Source organism: Alligator mississippiensis, chromosome 2 (genome assembly GCF_030867095.1).
Source record: "Alligator mississippiensis isolate rAllMis1 chromosome 2, rAllMis1, whole genome shotgun sequence".
Classification (NCBI taxonomy): domain Eukaryota; kingdom Metazoa; phylum Chordata; order Crocodylia; family Alligatoridae; genus Alligator; species Alligator mississippiensis.
The window spans coordinates 26,222,940-26,237,056 of NC_081825.1; the positions used below are offsets into that span (position 1 = coordinate 26,222,940).

General features: G+C 46.3%; 1 long non-coding RNA gene across 1 annotated transcript; it reads left to right on the forward strand.

Moving 5' to 3' along the window:
• Window positions 1-858: 858 nt before the first annotated feature.
• LOC132248304 (uncharacterized) lies at window positions 859-11,813 on the forward strand. Its single transcript, XR_009459471.1, has 3 exons — window positions 859-915; window positions 9,968-10,121; window positions 11,367-11,813. It is a non-coding gene; the product is annotated as an uncharacterized LOC132248304 (long non-coding RNA).
• Window positions 11,814-14,117: the final 2,304 nt, after the last annotated feature.

Sequence of the window (14,117 nt, forward strand, 5' to 3'; positions counted from 1 at the left end):
GGGACGCTAGCCATAGTCTGCCTGCGAGGGGTGCAACAGCCTCTGCCAGGCTTTTCCCCACCAGTTGCTGCTTAAGAAGAGGGGACAGGGGTGTGGCCTGACTCCTCCACCCCAGCGGTGAGTGGGGCAAAAGCCTGTGAGAGGCTGCTCCACTGCACTAGGCAGACCCGGTTGCAGTCCCAAGCAGGGTTTCCTACCTCCAACCCTTCTCAGCCAGCCAGAGCAGTTATAGTGCTCCAGCTACAGAGCAGAGGGGTGGGGCTAACCCTGCTCCACTGGAGCAGACAGCTCAGCCCAGCCGAGATCAGGGTTGCAAAGCATCCTGGGATGCCAAAAGCAGGCTGCAAAGCATCCTGGGGGACTGTGGGTTAACTTGAACCAGGAGGGGATCTGGGACAGAAGTTCCATAAACTGGTTTGACCTAAATTAGTTAAGTCTGATACTACATTCACCCAGGTTTATCTTAAACCAATTTCTGCCATTTTGGAACTGGTTTATGTGCACAGAGTTTCTGTTCTGTTACAGGTTTAAACCAATTTCTGATCACTTAAGCCGGTTTATGTGTGACTTCTGTCTACAGCCTTAGAGACAAGAGATGGGGTGGGGAGAGAGAGAAAGGAGAGCCTGACAGAGAAACTTGGGCTAGTACAGGGGAGGGCAAAATACGGCCTGCGAGCCAGATCCAGCCCACAAGACCATTCTATCTGGTCCATGGGGCCCCTAAAAAATGTAGAAATTTAATATTTATCTGCCCTTGGTTTCTGTCAAAAATGACAGGAACCAAGGGCAGTAGGACCCAGGGGAAGCCCAGTGGGCTCCCACAACAACAGGGCCCACCTGGCCCTGCCCCCCCTAGCTGGAAGCCCCTGCCATGGCAGCCTGCAAACACATGGCTGCCCCATGCCAGAACCTCAGGTAAGTGGGGGAGGAGGGCAGGGGGGACCCTGGGCAGGGAAGGAGCGTAGGAGGGGGAAAAGCTGAACAGGAGGAGGGGGGGAGTGGTGCCTCCCCCGCCCCGTGCCCAGCGCCCCATGCTGCAGCTGCTCGCAGCCCGCCTGGGGCTGCCTGTGCCTGCTCCAGACAGCCCCGCATGGGCTGCAAGCACCTGCAGCAGGGAACACCACCCATGGGGTGGGGGAAGGGCCGCTTTTCCCTGGACTCCTTCCTTGCTCCTTCCTGGTGCAGAGAAAAGCAGCCCCTTGCCTGCCCCATGGCCAGTGCTCCCTGCTGCAGCCGCTCGCAGCCTGCGCAGGGCTGTCTGGAGCAGGCACAGGCAGCCCCATGCGGGCTGTGAGTGGCTGCAGCAGGGAGTGCCAGCCATGGGGCGGGAAGGGGCTGCTTTTCCCCCCCTGTGCTCAGCACCACCTTGTAACCTGGCCCCGCTGCCAGCCTGGGCCCTGTGTTGGCTCTGGGGTTGCCCGTTGGGGCTGTGCATGGCGACAGCAGCTGTGGCCCCCACCACTTGCCGCGCCAGACAGTGTTTGCCACTGCCGCCTGTGGGCTGCCCAGCACGTAAGCTCTGGGGTGGGTTACATGCTGGTGCTGAGCGCAGGGAAAAGCAGCCCCTTGCTCACCCTGTGGCTGGCTCCTTGCACTGTAGCTGCTCGCAGCCCACATGGGGCTGTTGTGCCTGCTCCAGACAGCCCAGTGTGGGCTGTGAGTGCTTGCAGCAGGGAGCACTGGCCATTGGGCAGGCAAGGTGCCACTTTTCTCTGTGCTCAGCACCAGCTTCTTCCTTGCCTGCAAGCAGGGGGTCGGAGCTGTGTGCTGCCCCCCGCCTGTACAGTGGGACTGCAGGGTACTGGATGTGAGTGGGTGGGGAGCCAGTGGGAGCACAAGGCCTGCACTGGTGTCCCAGGGCCAGTGCCAGTGGGGCCCAGAGCAGGGTGGCAGGAGCATGGGGTCCCAGGTGGCAGGGGCTCTATGGAGCTGGGCCAGCTCCCCCCTCTCCCTGCTGGTGCAGCCCAGCCCAGCTCCACAGACCCCAGCCAGCCTGTGCCCCACTTTGAGCCCCACTGGTGCTGGTCCTGGGACATTGGTCCCAGGACATTGGTCTCAAGATGGTGACCAGGGGCAGGGCACCTGTCAGGCGGTGGGGCACCTGTCAAATGGTGGGGCTACCCATGTGGCCCTTGACAGCCTGCCAAAATTGGGTAAGCGGCCTTCCGCCTGAAATAACTGCCCACCCCTGGGCTAGTACCTGACTTAGGGTTACCATACGTCTGGGTTTTCCTGGACATGTCCTCTTTTTTGGCCCCCTGTGCTGCAACAGGGTGGGTGTTTTAAATAACAGCAAATGTCTGGGTTTTCTGCTGTTCCTCTGCTCTCCTGGGCTAGTTGCTTGAGGATTGATTGTCAGGGGTGACGTGCTCCCCACACGGGCTCCAGTGAGAGAAAGAGAGAGAGAGAGAGGGAGAGAGCGTATGAGAGAGAGTGGGCACCTGTGGAACGCAGGAGCTTCTTGGGCAGCAGGGCTGGGGGCAGGGCAGGGGGCTGTGGGGCGGGAGTGAGGGAGATCAGCAAGGGGTGGGGGAGCAAGGGGCAGGGTACTGCTGTTTGGGAGTGAGGGGCAGTGGCAGGGCTGGGTTGCTGTGCCTTGTCAGTGGGGGGCAACAGAATGGGTAGGGTCAGGGCACTGGCATGTCACTGCCCCCCATCATATTCCCTCTGCTCCCCCACTCCCCCCAACAGGTGTCCTTTTTTTTGGACCTGGAAATATGGTAACCCTAATGACAGCAACTGCCTGGGAGTTGGCCTGGGTATTGTGACTCCGGGGTGCTGCTTGCTGTATTGCTGGTGATCAATAAATATTGTTTTTATTGAAGAAAAATGGACTGCATCCTGCTTCACTGCAGGAGAACTCAGGTGCCTTCTGTCCCCTCAAAAAGGTAAAGTCCCCTTCCAGGCACTAAGCCGGAAGGTAGTTATCAGAGAGCCACAGATAACCAGGAGGGTCAAGGACCAAAAGGCTGAGTCTTGGACTTCAAGGAGTATAGGGCTCACTCTCTCTAGAAGCTACAACTGGACTGCCTTCAGAAGGTATTTCAAGAGCCATATAAAGGCAGGAGTCCCAAACAAGTGCTCCTCTGGGGAATCAGGGAAACCCTCATTTTGAGGAAATAGGTGACCTTCATCTATCATCCTTCCCATAGATTTCATAGATGTTAGGGCTGGAAGGGACCTCAAAGATCATCAGGTTCAGCCCCCTACTCCAGGGGCAGGAAGTCTGCTAGGGTCAAAGGATCCCAGCAAGATAAGCATCCAAACGTTTCTTGAAAGAGTCCAGAGTAGGTGCCTGCACCACTTCTGGAGGGAGTCTGTTCCAGGTCTTAGGGGCTTGGACAGTAAAGAAATATTTTTTTATGTCCAGCCTGAAATGGTCTTGGAGGAGTTTATGACCATTGGCCCTTGTTTTACCTTGGGGAGCTCTGGTGAACAGAGCTCCCAGATCCTGATGTACACCCCTTATGTACTTATAGGCAGCCACCAGGTCCCCCCCTGAGCCTGCGCTTTTTCAGGCTAAAGAGTCCCATGGCTCTCAGCCTTTCTTCATAAGGCCTATTCTCTTGCCCTTTGATCATGCACGTGGCTCTTCTCTGGACTCTTTCAAGCTTCTCAAGCTCTCAAGCTTCTCAACATCCTTCTTAATTGAGCAGCCCAGAATTGGATGCAGTACTCCAGCTGTGGCCTCACCAAGGCCGAGTACAGTGGAAGGATTGTAGCAGAAAGCCCCCTTTTCCTCTTGCCTGCATTTGCTCTCCCCTTTTTGGATATGTTTCTCTTTTTCTACCTTTTCTTCCTTCCTCTCTCTTTCACTTTAAGATAAGGAATTGTGTTTTAAAATTTGTGTGTGTGCATTTTGTATCTCCCCTTGTAGTTTGGTATTTTTATCTATTTATGTGCCATGGCATTTGTAGCTTATATTTTATACTCCTCACCTTTCAACTTTCAACTAAATGTGTTACGTTTCATAAGTAAGTTATACATTGTAACAATGTTAACAAGGGCAGGAATCAAACTGCCCTTCCCTGTATCAGGCTGGCCCCTGAAAGAGCGAGTGAATCAGTGATTGAATTTGTAACACTGTAGCAGGCAGCAATTAACACCTGGGAAGCTGCAGATCAGCCAACATAGAAGACAATGTAACAACCGGGAAATCTCTAAACCTCACTGATCAAGGGCTAGAAGCCCTGGCCTGAGTTAATCAATGCCGGGGTCCAACTTTTGGGCTGAGTATCTCCAGATCAACCGCTCCCAGAGCCCTATTCAAAATTCATCAACGGACTCCCAAACCTGCATGTACATACGGACGATCCCTGGGGCTGACGGATGCCGTCCAGTAGCCACCGAGGGGGGGAAGTCCCACGAGGGTCAATGACCCCTGGATTGGGCAAACCTGAAAACTGGGGAGTCACCAAAGTCTGCCAAGGACAGATAAAAGGCAGTGAAAAGTGACCCTCAGGGGCGCCCTCTTGATCTCCAACTCGACCAGACCTGTCCAGCCAGAAGGACCAGCCGGTGACCCCCTTCTAGAGGATAACACCATGCTGAAAGAAGCCTTAACTGGCCATCGACGGCAGACTCCAGCGCTTGTAGGATAGGTATACCTGACTCTGTAGCTTGCTACTGTGTGTGTATGTGTGTGCATGTGTGTGTGTGTGTGTGTGTGTGTGGGGACCAGCCCCAAGGTTTATGATTTAACTCATTACAGTGTTTCAATCCGCCTAATAAACCAGAATTTTAAGGATTCTGAGTTGGACATTTGTAGCCAACAGGATGACATCTTGAGATTTACTTGAGAAGCATGTATGGATGCAAGCCAGAGTTTGGTTAGCTTTACCAGCTGCGACATTGCATTGGTGGCTCATGTTCATCTTGTGGTCAATCATGACCCCCAAGTCTCTTTCAGCAGTGGTGCTAGCAAGTGTAGCACTGCCAAGCCTATAAGCATGCTGCAGGTTTTTTTTCCCCCTGAGGTGGAGTACCTTACATTTATCAGTATTGAATGTCATCAGGTTTGTATCTGCCCACTTACTAAGTTTATCCAAGTCAGCCTGGATCACTAGCCTGTCCTCAGGTGTGGATGCTATGCCCCAAAGTTTAGGCGAACTTAGCCAGTGCGCTTCTGACATGTCCACATCGTTGATAAGGATGTTAAAGAGAAACGGTCCAAGGACAGAGCCTTGGGGGATGCCACTAGTCACAGAGCACTACAATGATTCACTACCATTGACCACTACTCTCTGGGTCCAACCTTGGAGCCAATTTCCCAGCCATTGGCCTATGGTGTAGCCGAGGCCACAGCTGGCCAATTTTTCCATGAGGAAGTCATGGGACACCAGATCCAAGGCTTTTTTAAAGTCCAGATATATGACATCAATCTCTTCTCCCTTGTCCAGGTGGCATGTCACCTGGTCATAGAAGGAGATGAGATTGGTCAGGCAAGACCTACCCGTGACAAACCCATGCTTGCTCTCCTTCAGGATGTTGCCCTCAGCTAGCTTATCCAGTAGGGTTTCTTTGATAATTTTCTCCAGAAACTTACTGGGGATTGAGGTCAAGCTGATTGGCCTGTAATTCCCGGGATCTACTTTCCATCATTTCTTGAAGATGGGTATCAAACTGGCCTTCTTCCAGTATTCAAGTACTTCACCTGAGTGCCATGAGTTTTCAGATATTTTTGCCAATGGTTGGGCTATGACACCTGCCAGCTCCTTGAGTACTCTAGGGTGTAATCTGTCAGGACCAGCTGACTTGAAGGTGTCCAGCCTCTCAAGGTGATCCTTTACTAGATCAACACTGATGCTGGGTATAAATACTCCCTCACCCTGGCTGTCCCGCGTCTTGGTCCCTTTGGACTGATGAAAGACCAATGTGAAGTACCCATTAAGTAGATTGGCCTTTTCCTGGGTGTCAGTTATCAGCTGTCCCATTTGGTTCAGCAGGGGTCCAATGTTACCCTTTTTTTTTTCGACTCCCTACATATCTGAAAAAGGACTTTTTGTTGTCCTTGATATGTGAAGACAGGTAGAGCTCAGTTGCAGCCTTGACTTTCCTGATCCACTCCCTGCAGTTACGTACCAGTGCTGAGTACTCCTCCTTGGTGGTACTTCCATCCTTCCCTCCTTTATAAGTCTCTCTTTTGAGGTGCAGGAAGTTCTCCAGTTCCCTGCTGAGCCAAGGGGATTTCTGCACCCTTTTGCTACCCTTCCTCCGTGATGGGATGGCCATCCCCTGAGCTATCAGGATCGCTCCCTTGAGGAGCAGCCACTCCTCTTGGACTCCTCTTCCTGTTGAGTCGTAGTCCCTTAGTGTGTCAAAGTCAGTTTTCCTGAAGTCAAGGAGTTCTGCATTGCTGACTGACTTGTCAGCTTTGTGATGTAAAGGTGATCAGCTTGTGGTCACTATCACCCAGCTTCCCATCGATTCTTAGGTCACTGATTAGGGTAATCCCCTTTGGACACTACCAGGCCCCAGTTTGAGCACTGATCATTTTAGACTCCTATTTTCTTTGCTTCTGATTTGGAAAATGTATGGGTGTGCAGGCATGTGCACATATTCACATGCTAGGCAGCGGGAGCAGCTGGGGGCAGGAGAAAGAATTGGAACTAGGGAAGCTTGAGAAATAGTTAGGGGTATCCCATCACATTTTTGGAGGGCATAATATCTTGAGAAATCTAGTGGAGGCAGGGGCAAAAAAGTGGGGGAAAAAGGGGAGGAGTGGGACATTATATATCATCATTCTTTGGTGGGAGAGAAACAGTAAGAATTTTAGGGAACTAGGAGACAATGAATGCATGATTATTTTTACATTTCCCTCAGATTAATTTCAACATTCTGTTCTGAATATTGGAAGGTACATTTGAAACAGATGTTTCACGGGGAGAAACCTTTTTAATCCCTTCCTTCAAGCTAAATAGCTTTGCAAAATCCTCCCAAGGGCTTTGATAACCCAGTAAAAATAACAGCTGAGCTACAACTGATCACTAATCCTGCAATATGCAATAGATCATGAACTGGCCCTCTAATAGTTTGTCAGATGTAGTGGATTTTTTTCTATATGACACTAATTGTAATTTTCTTCTATTCTGTAATAACAACAAAAGTATTAGATGATTTACTAGATATCCTGTTTTTCTTGAACAAACCACTTCGAATAAAATAAGTTGAATTAACTACCAAATATAATTCAAACCTGGATACGAGTTAACAGTAGCAGTATTTGACCCTATCAGCCTAAGAAAAAAGAGGGTAATGTATTATGTCCTAGGTTACATTAATATCAAAGTCTTATTTGAGTGAAAGTCAGTCAAAGAAATAATAAAATTGAGAGCACAGGAAAACATAGAACAGTTTTGAAAATCCCACCTAACAAGTCTATTAAAACTCGGGTGAACTACTAATGATAGACATTACTACTAGTAATTAATGGTCTTAGAATAGTGCCAGGAGGCCTCAGTCAGAGGTGGTGTTAAACCCTGTGTGTAAATTAGAAGAGATCTCTCCAAAACTAATAAAATTGCTTTCTTATAGAGATGAACACGATTTTAAAAATCTCTGCTTCTTTGTGCATCTCCTTTCACTTCGTTACATTCAAAGCAATTAAAAGCAAAGTTAGAAATTAGCTCTTGGTAGTGAAAACTAAATCAGCTCAGGTTTTATCCCAGCGGCCAGGTACATTAGGGTATAGGCAGTAGGACCCCATCTGCTGGAATCACATGATTATGTCAGATTTAAACTTCTCCTTTGCAGAGAGACTTTATGGTTTTGAAGAAAAGCAGGCATAAAGATACAGTGGTGTCTGCAGACACTCCAAAACGGAGGTGTTAACTACTCACTCATCTGGGTGGGATTAACTCCCATTTCCCAAGGGAAAGAATTTATTAAGTGGCATGAAGATTCTTTATATTTTCTAGGCCTGATTTGCCCACCCAAGCCATTACACTGAAGCTACTGATGTTGCTTGTTTCCTCAGAGAGAGAGAGTAGCAAATTCTGAAATTCTGTGCTTCGATGAAAAGATGTGTCCAGTACTTTTCATCATTTTAAAGCTACCTCAACACCTAGTAATAGTAATGCTAATAACAATGAACTATTTCTCTTTTCTGAATGCTTATTTTCCTGATGATTTGATCTCTTCTCCTCCCATTCTTGACATTCCAGTATATTGCTTGCACCCAAGTTCTCTCTTACCTTCCATTTATCAGCCATGACTTTCTGTTTCACTTCTATGTCCTTCTGATATCCTTCACCAGCACTTTGAAACAAAGCTGCTATGTAAATAAAGAGCGACTGATGCCCTAAAACAAAGCTACTGAAACTCCTTTTGTGTGACATCATGGATCCTCTTGCACCATGCCACAATGATGAATCAGTCTAAAACTCTTTGCTGCCAGACTTGGGGAGCCAGTATTATTTTTCTTTCCTAATACGTTTTACAACTAGAAGTTCCTTTTTAAAATAACTTCACAAATAGTAATCCCCACATCTATCTACCCTGGTCTATGTAATGTCTGCCCAGCTGTCCCGTATCGACATTCCTCTAGCTTGGGAAATTACTCCAGAGGAGTCAACTCACTTTTGTCTATTCCCCCAATTCTCAGTCTGACTGACATTTAATGTTGATTGAAAGGATCACACATGATAAGAAAAAAACAGACACCTACTAGATCTGTTGCCTTGTTTTTTTTCTTGGTTTCTTGTGGTGTTGTGTGGATTTTTTGAGACACAGTAAGTTCCTGTGGGAGACAAGTATTTACTGCAAGGTAATATTTTTGTGCATCTGGGCTTATTAGCCTTCCCCAAGCACATGCAAGAAACATCTCTTGTGCTCTGTGTTTTTCTATGCCATACAAAAACTTGAGCTTTTGGCGGGGTTAGCATTCTGTAAGGCAATTGGAAAGGGGCAACAGTAGGTGAATATGAATTATATTGCCCAGATGAGCTATCTGCATCCCATAATACAATGATAAAGACACCAATATGACTGTAAAATAAGTGGGAGCTATATTATAGTTTCCCCAAATACAATATAAGAAGTTTGTGGAAGCCAAAGAGGCAGAACCCAAATCTTTGCCCTAGTTTAAGCCATACGAGGAAAGGCTGAGGGATGTGGGACTCTTCAGCCTGAAGAAAAGAAGGCTGAGAGGGGACCTGGTAGCAGCTTACCACTACACGCTTAGTGAGCAACTGTTCACCAGAGCACCCTTGGGAAAAACCAGGAGTAATGGCCACAAACTCCTGGAAGACTGTTTCGGGCTCAACATTAGGAAAAACTTCTTCAGTCAGGGTGTCCAGACTGTGGAATAAACTCCCTCCATGGGTGGTGCAATCACCTACCCTGGAAATCTTCAAGAGGAGACTGGACAGTCACCTTGCTGGGGTCACCTGACCTCCAGTTATCTTTCCTGCCTGGTGCAGGGGGCTGGACCTGATGATCTTCCGAGGTCCCTTCTGGCCTTACAGTCTAAGAATCTAGCATCTTTATTGTAGACCATTCTGTAGAACAAATAACATCATTGAAGTGTGTCAGTGCTTCAGCAGAAGTAGCTATGCAGAAGTAGCCTTAATTACATAAAGCATAGCCAAGAAAATAGGTTTGATCTGTTTTTTTCCCTGAGAAGCAATGTAGTAAAATAGACAAGACTGGGCTCTGCCATAGTAAAGATAGGGGTTCAGTTACCATCTGAACTCATGTGACCTCTCAAATCCTTAGTTATCTCATCAGTAAAACAGGTAGCAAGTGTATGTGTCCCTATCAGGACCTTGCTCAATATTCTTAAAATACATAATTAATTTCAGTAAGTAGAAGAGGCCAGTTTCTTGGCCAAAAGGTACCTTGATAGGGAAGGGACTAAGGGGTCACATTACTTGAAACTGAACATTTATGTTAAATTTACAAGTACATAGTGTTAATCTCTTAAAAGGTTAGGACTATGCAAATAAAATGTGTTTGCTTTTCAAACAAGAGCAACGGGAACATCCAAGTACATTTTGATATTCCTTGGTGAAATCCTCACTCCACTGTTGTCAACGGAGCTTTGCTGTTAACTTCAGTGTGCCCTGGATTTCATCTGCTTAGAAGAAATACCGGATTTGGAAAGATACACTATAGACTTTCCAGTAAGCATGATTTCCTGTCATTTTCTTTTTCTTTGCTTTGAAACTCTTGATAGCAACTGAAATACCTGGAAGAATTCACAAACATATCTAAGAGTACTATTCATTTTGAAAGCAATTCACTATTTTAATACTCAAAGAGTTCATTATTTTAAATTCAGAGAGTTTTTAATACCCTATTAGACACAAAAACCTGAAACCACCTCAAGTCTACAAATGCATTTAAGTTCAGAGTGATAGTTCCAGATGCTCCTTGCTATTCAGCTGAAGTTTTCAGTATTATCATATAAATATTATTGTGGCCTTTTAATAGATGAAAATTACTGCATATTTACTAACGTTAGTGAACTGTTATATCCCCATTTATACACTTAATTTTGCTTTTCAGGCCTCTGGCATCAGCATCCAATACTAGGTTGTCATAAATTGTTTCTTTTCCCTGTGAAACAGAAACAGTAAATGAAGTTGAAAAGAATCATTTTACTTTAATTTTTTCCATGTACAAATTTGATTTTTCATAAATAAGTTACAACATTTTGGCTTACATCCAAAGAATAAATGTCTTCCACAGGAAAAAAAAAAGTACAGTTTAGGTTTAAAAAAAAAAAAAGAGCATTTATAAAAACCCAAATTTCTGTCTTAAGAGCATTACAATGGCAATTTGTTTTACCTTCCTCAGCAAGAGGTATTATAAATTAATGGCTGTAATCCAGGGGTTTTCAACCTTTTTGAATCAGTGTACCCCTGGCATCTGGATGCAGAGCAGTATACCCCCAGCGGAGGTGTACCCCCAGTTGGGGGGGGGGTGGCACACAGCTGGACGCAGAGCAGTATACCCCCAGTGGAGGTTTACCTGCAGTGGAGGGGGAGGGTGGCACACAGCAGTGTAACCCCAGTAGCCGGGGGGGGGGTGGCACACAGCTGGATGCAGAGCGTGGTGGGGTGGGGCAGGGTGTGGCGCACGACCGAAGGTGGAGCAGCGGCAGCTGCTGCATGTGAGCTTTACCTGCCTGTGTCTGGCTAGGTGGGCAGCACCTGCGCAGCAGTGCGGGATGGTGCGTGGCAGTGCTCCATCCCCACCTGCCCATGCATAACCCCTAGGGCCTTCTAAGGTACCCCTGGGGGTATGTGTACCCCAGATTGACAACCCCTGCTGTAATCAATGCAATGGGTCATCATATCAATACTTGACTGTCAACCCAAGGAAAAGACATTTACTTTCACTGTACTCTTGTATTCTACATCCAGGTCCCAAGAATGTAAGAACTCACTTCTGGATTGGCTGCATCGTTATAATTACAAGGAACAAAGCCTGTTGATCAACATAACATAAATACCTTTTTATATGGAGCAAACTAACCTTTATTAACTACTGTAGAGTATATATTACTGTTTTGGCTCTTATTAAGTGTACTAGTTGTTTACCCAATAAATAGCTTGACATTCTGGTAATTAAATATGGAGCAATTTTAGAAACATTTACGGAACTTTAGTAGCTGTAAATAGCAAAAAGGAAGTGTAATCAATGAAAATAATAATGATGTGATGTGTGGTACACGGACTTCATGTTTTTAGACTTGTTTGTTCAAAGGTTTTCTCAATACTGGTAAAAATATTTATAGCAGCATAAAGATGAATCAAACAGAACTCTATAACCTTTATCAAATGCCCTAAATGTGTGGCTGCAATAAAGGCAGGAACAGATTATGCCCTTTGATTGTGGCTGATGTCTTTTTGCTTGGTGGTGGGAGAGTGTGAGCAGTTGGACCTGCCTATGCTCTCCAGCAACCCTAGGCAGGTGCTCTGGAGGCTTCAGGGGCCCAGTCCTGCACACTATGGGAAACTCCCAGGCAGGATCAGGCCCCTATAGGTCCTGAGGTGCCTGTGTAGCTTTCTCTTCAAGCTGGAGTTTCCCTGCTTATGGAGATGCACCCGCAAAATCTCCCAGGGGACATCTGTTTCTACCCTCAGATACAACCCTGCCCTTCCAAAGTGAGTGGGAACTAAATTAAACATTTTCATGATATAATTTGACTTGTTCCATTGTGATAGAAACACGCATGTGCCCATACACACTACAGATTTCTAGTATGATTGTACAACTAGATAACTGCTGCACATTAGTTATATTCCAGTGAAACACACACATGTTTTTACCAGTGGAGACAAGGTACTATTCATGACCGCTACCAGCTAAGGGGCTAAAATGCAAATAGATCTATCTGCACTATGATTTCAGATGTATTAGAAATACACTTATTTACCAGCTATAATATATCCTGAGAGTAGATTTTGGCCCCATGAGTCCCAGTTTTCCACTGCCTTGCTTCAGATCAGAATGGTGTACTAAAAATTGTGGTAAACGATAACAAGCTGGATAGCAATAGTGACCTGGGCCTTAAATGTCTCTTTCTGCAGAGACTGAAGTGTGGCTTGATCTAGGCAGATCTTGGAAATGATAAAAGATTACAAATTTAGGATTATGAATCTGGGTATGGGAGGAGGATATTTTATTGAGATATAGAAGCTCAGTCAGTCCTTTCTTTTCACTCTACTCAATTAAGTGTTAAAATGAAAGGTTATTTTTCAATTAATAGCAGTCTTAGAATAAACAAAAAGAAATACATCAGACAGCAGCATGTAGTCAGTATATGGACTTTACTGCAATAGTCCTGTGTGGTTTTATGATGAACAACATCTGTAACTGCCTATACTAAAATAAAAGTTGTAAAATCTCACTAGTCTGGAGAGCTAGGGACAGAAGTTACATATAAATTTTAAGTGATCAGAAACTGGTTTAAGCCTGTAACAGAAGAGAAGTGCAGGATGCACAAACCAGTTTAAAAATGGGTGAAACTGGTTTAAGATAAACCTGGTTGAATGTAGCATCAGACTTAACTGATTTAGGTCAAACTGGTTTACGAAACTTCTGTCCCAGACCTCTTCCTGGTTCAAGTTAACTCTGAGTTCCCAAGCATCCCAGTGTGCTTTTCAGCCCTGGACTGGACTGTGCTCTCTGCTCCAGAGAGCAGGGCTGGCCCTGCCCCTCTGCTCCCTAACTGGGGCAGTGAGACCTGGCTCATTGCCCCTTCCTCCCCCCAGCAAACCCCAGCTGGAGTCTGGGGCCAGGGCAGGGGTTGAAATTCATGTTCCCCCAAGTACAGAGCTGCCCTGCCCTTCTAAACTTAGCGCTGGCTGTGACTATGGATTGCAAATCCCAGAGACACCTGGAAGCAGGAAGAGAAAGTGATGAGCAACCCTGAGAGTCCTGCTGCTCTGATTGTGGACTGCAAATTCCAGAGACCTCAGGGGCAGCAGGAAGAGTAAATGAACACACATCCCAGGCTGCATTTATAGCTCTTCAGTTTATAGTTTTTAGAGAGGGAACTATTCTTGTTCAAGCTTTTATGAATTCAAAGCCACTACCTTTCCCCTCTGCTGCCCAGGCAGAGTGCAGGCTGGACCCTGGCTGTGCTCCCTGTGCTCCAGCAGGGCTTTCTCTCTTCCCCCTCTTTAGCAGTGGCTGGCAGGGGTACTCTAGTGCTCCCCAGCTTCTGGCTTGGGCCACTGCAGGTATGTGGCTGCATTTCCTGAATCAAAAGTGAATGTATATTCATTTTCTTATCAGTTCAATCTGCAGATTAGACTAACTTGCAAAGACTGAATCAATTCAGCCTCAAGCTTTTTGACTGTACTTAGCTAAAATGAACTCCTTACTGTAGAGTTCATAGACCACATAGCACATTTTTTTTTTCAATTTCCTTGAAACATCAAGTGTTGGCTATTGTGGAGTATAGAGTATGGGATTTGATACTTATGTAGGACAGCTGTTAATCATGTGCTTAATTTGGTACTAGAAGGTGTTCCTATTTAGATCCACAAAGGACTTAGATGGCAGTTAACTTTAGGCCACTTTAGGTGTCTAGGTCCAAAATGCAATTCCTCCAGAAGACATGCCTGCATCACACTCTGTGGTGCAACATAGATATACCAAACTAG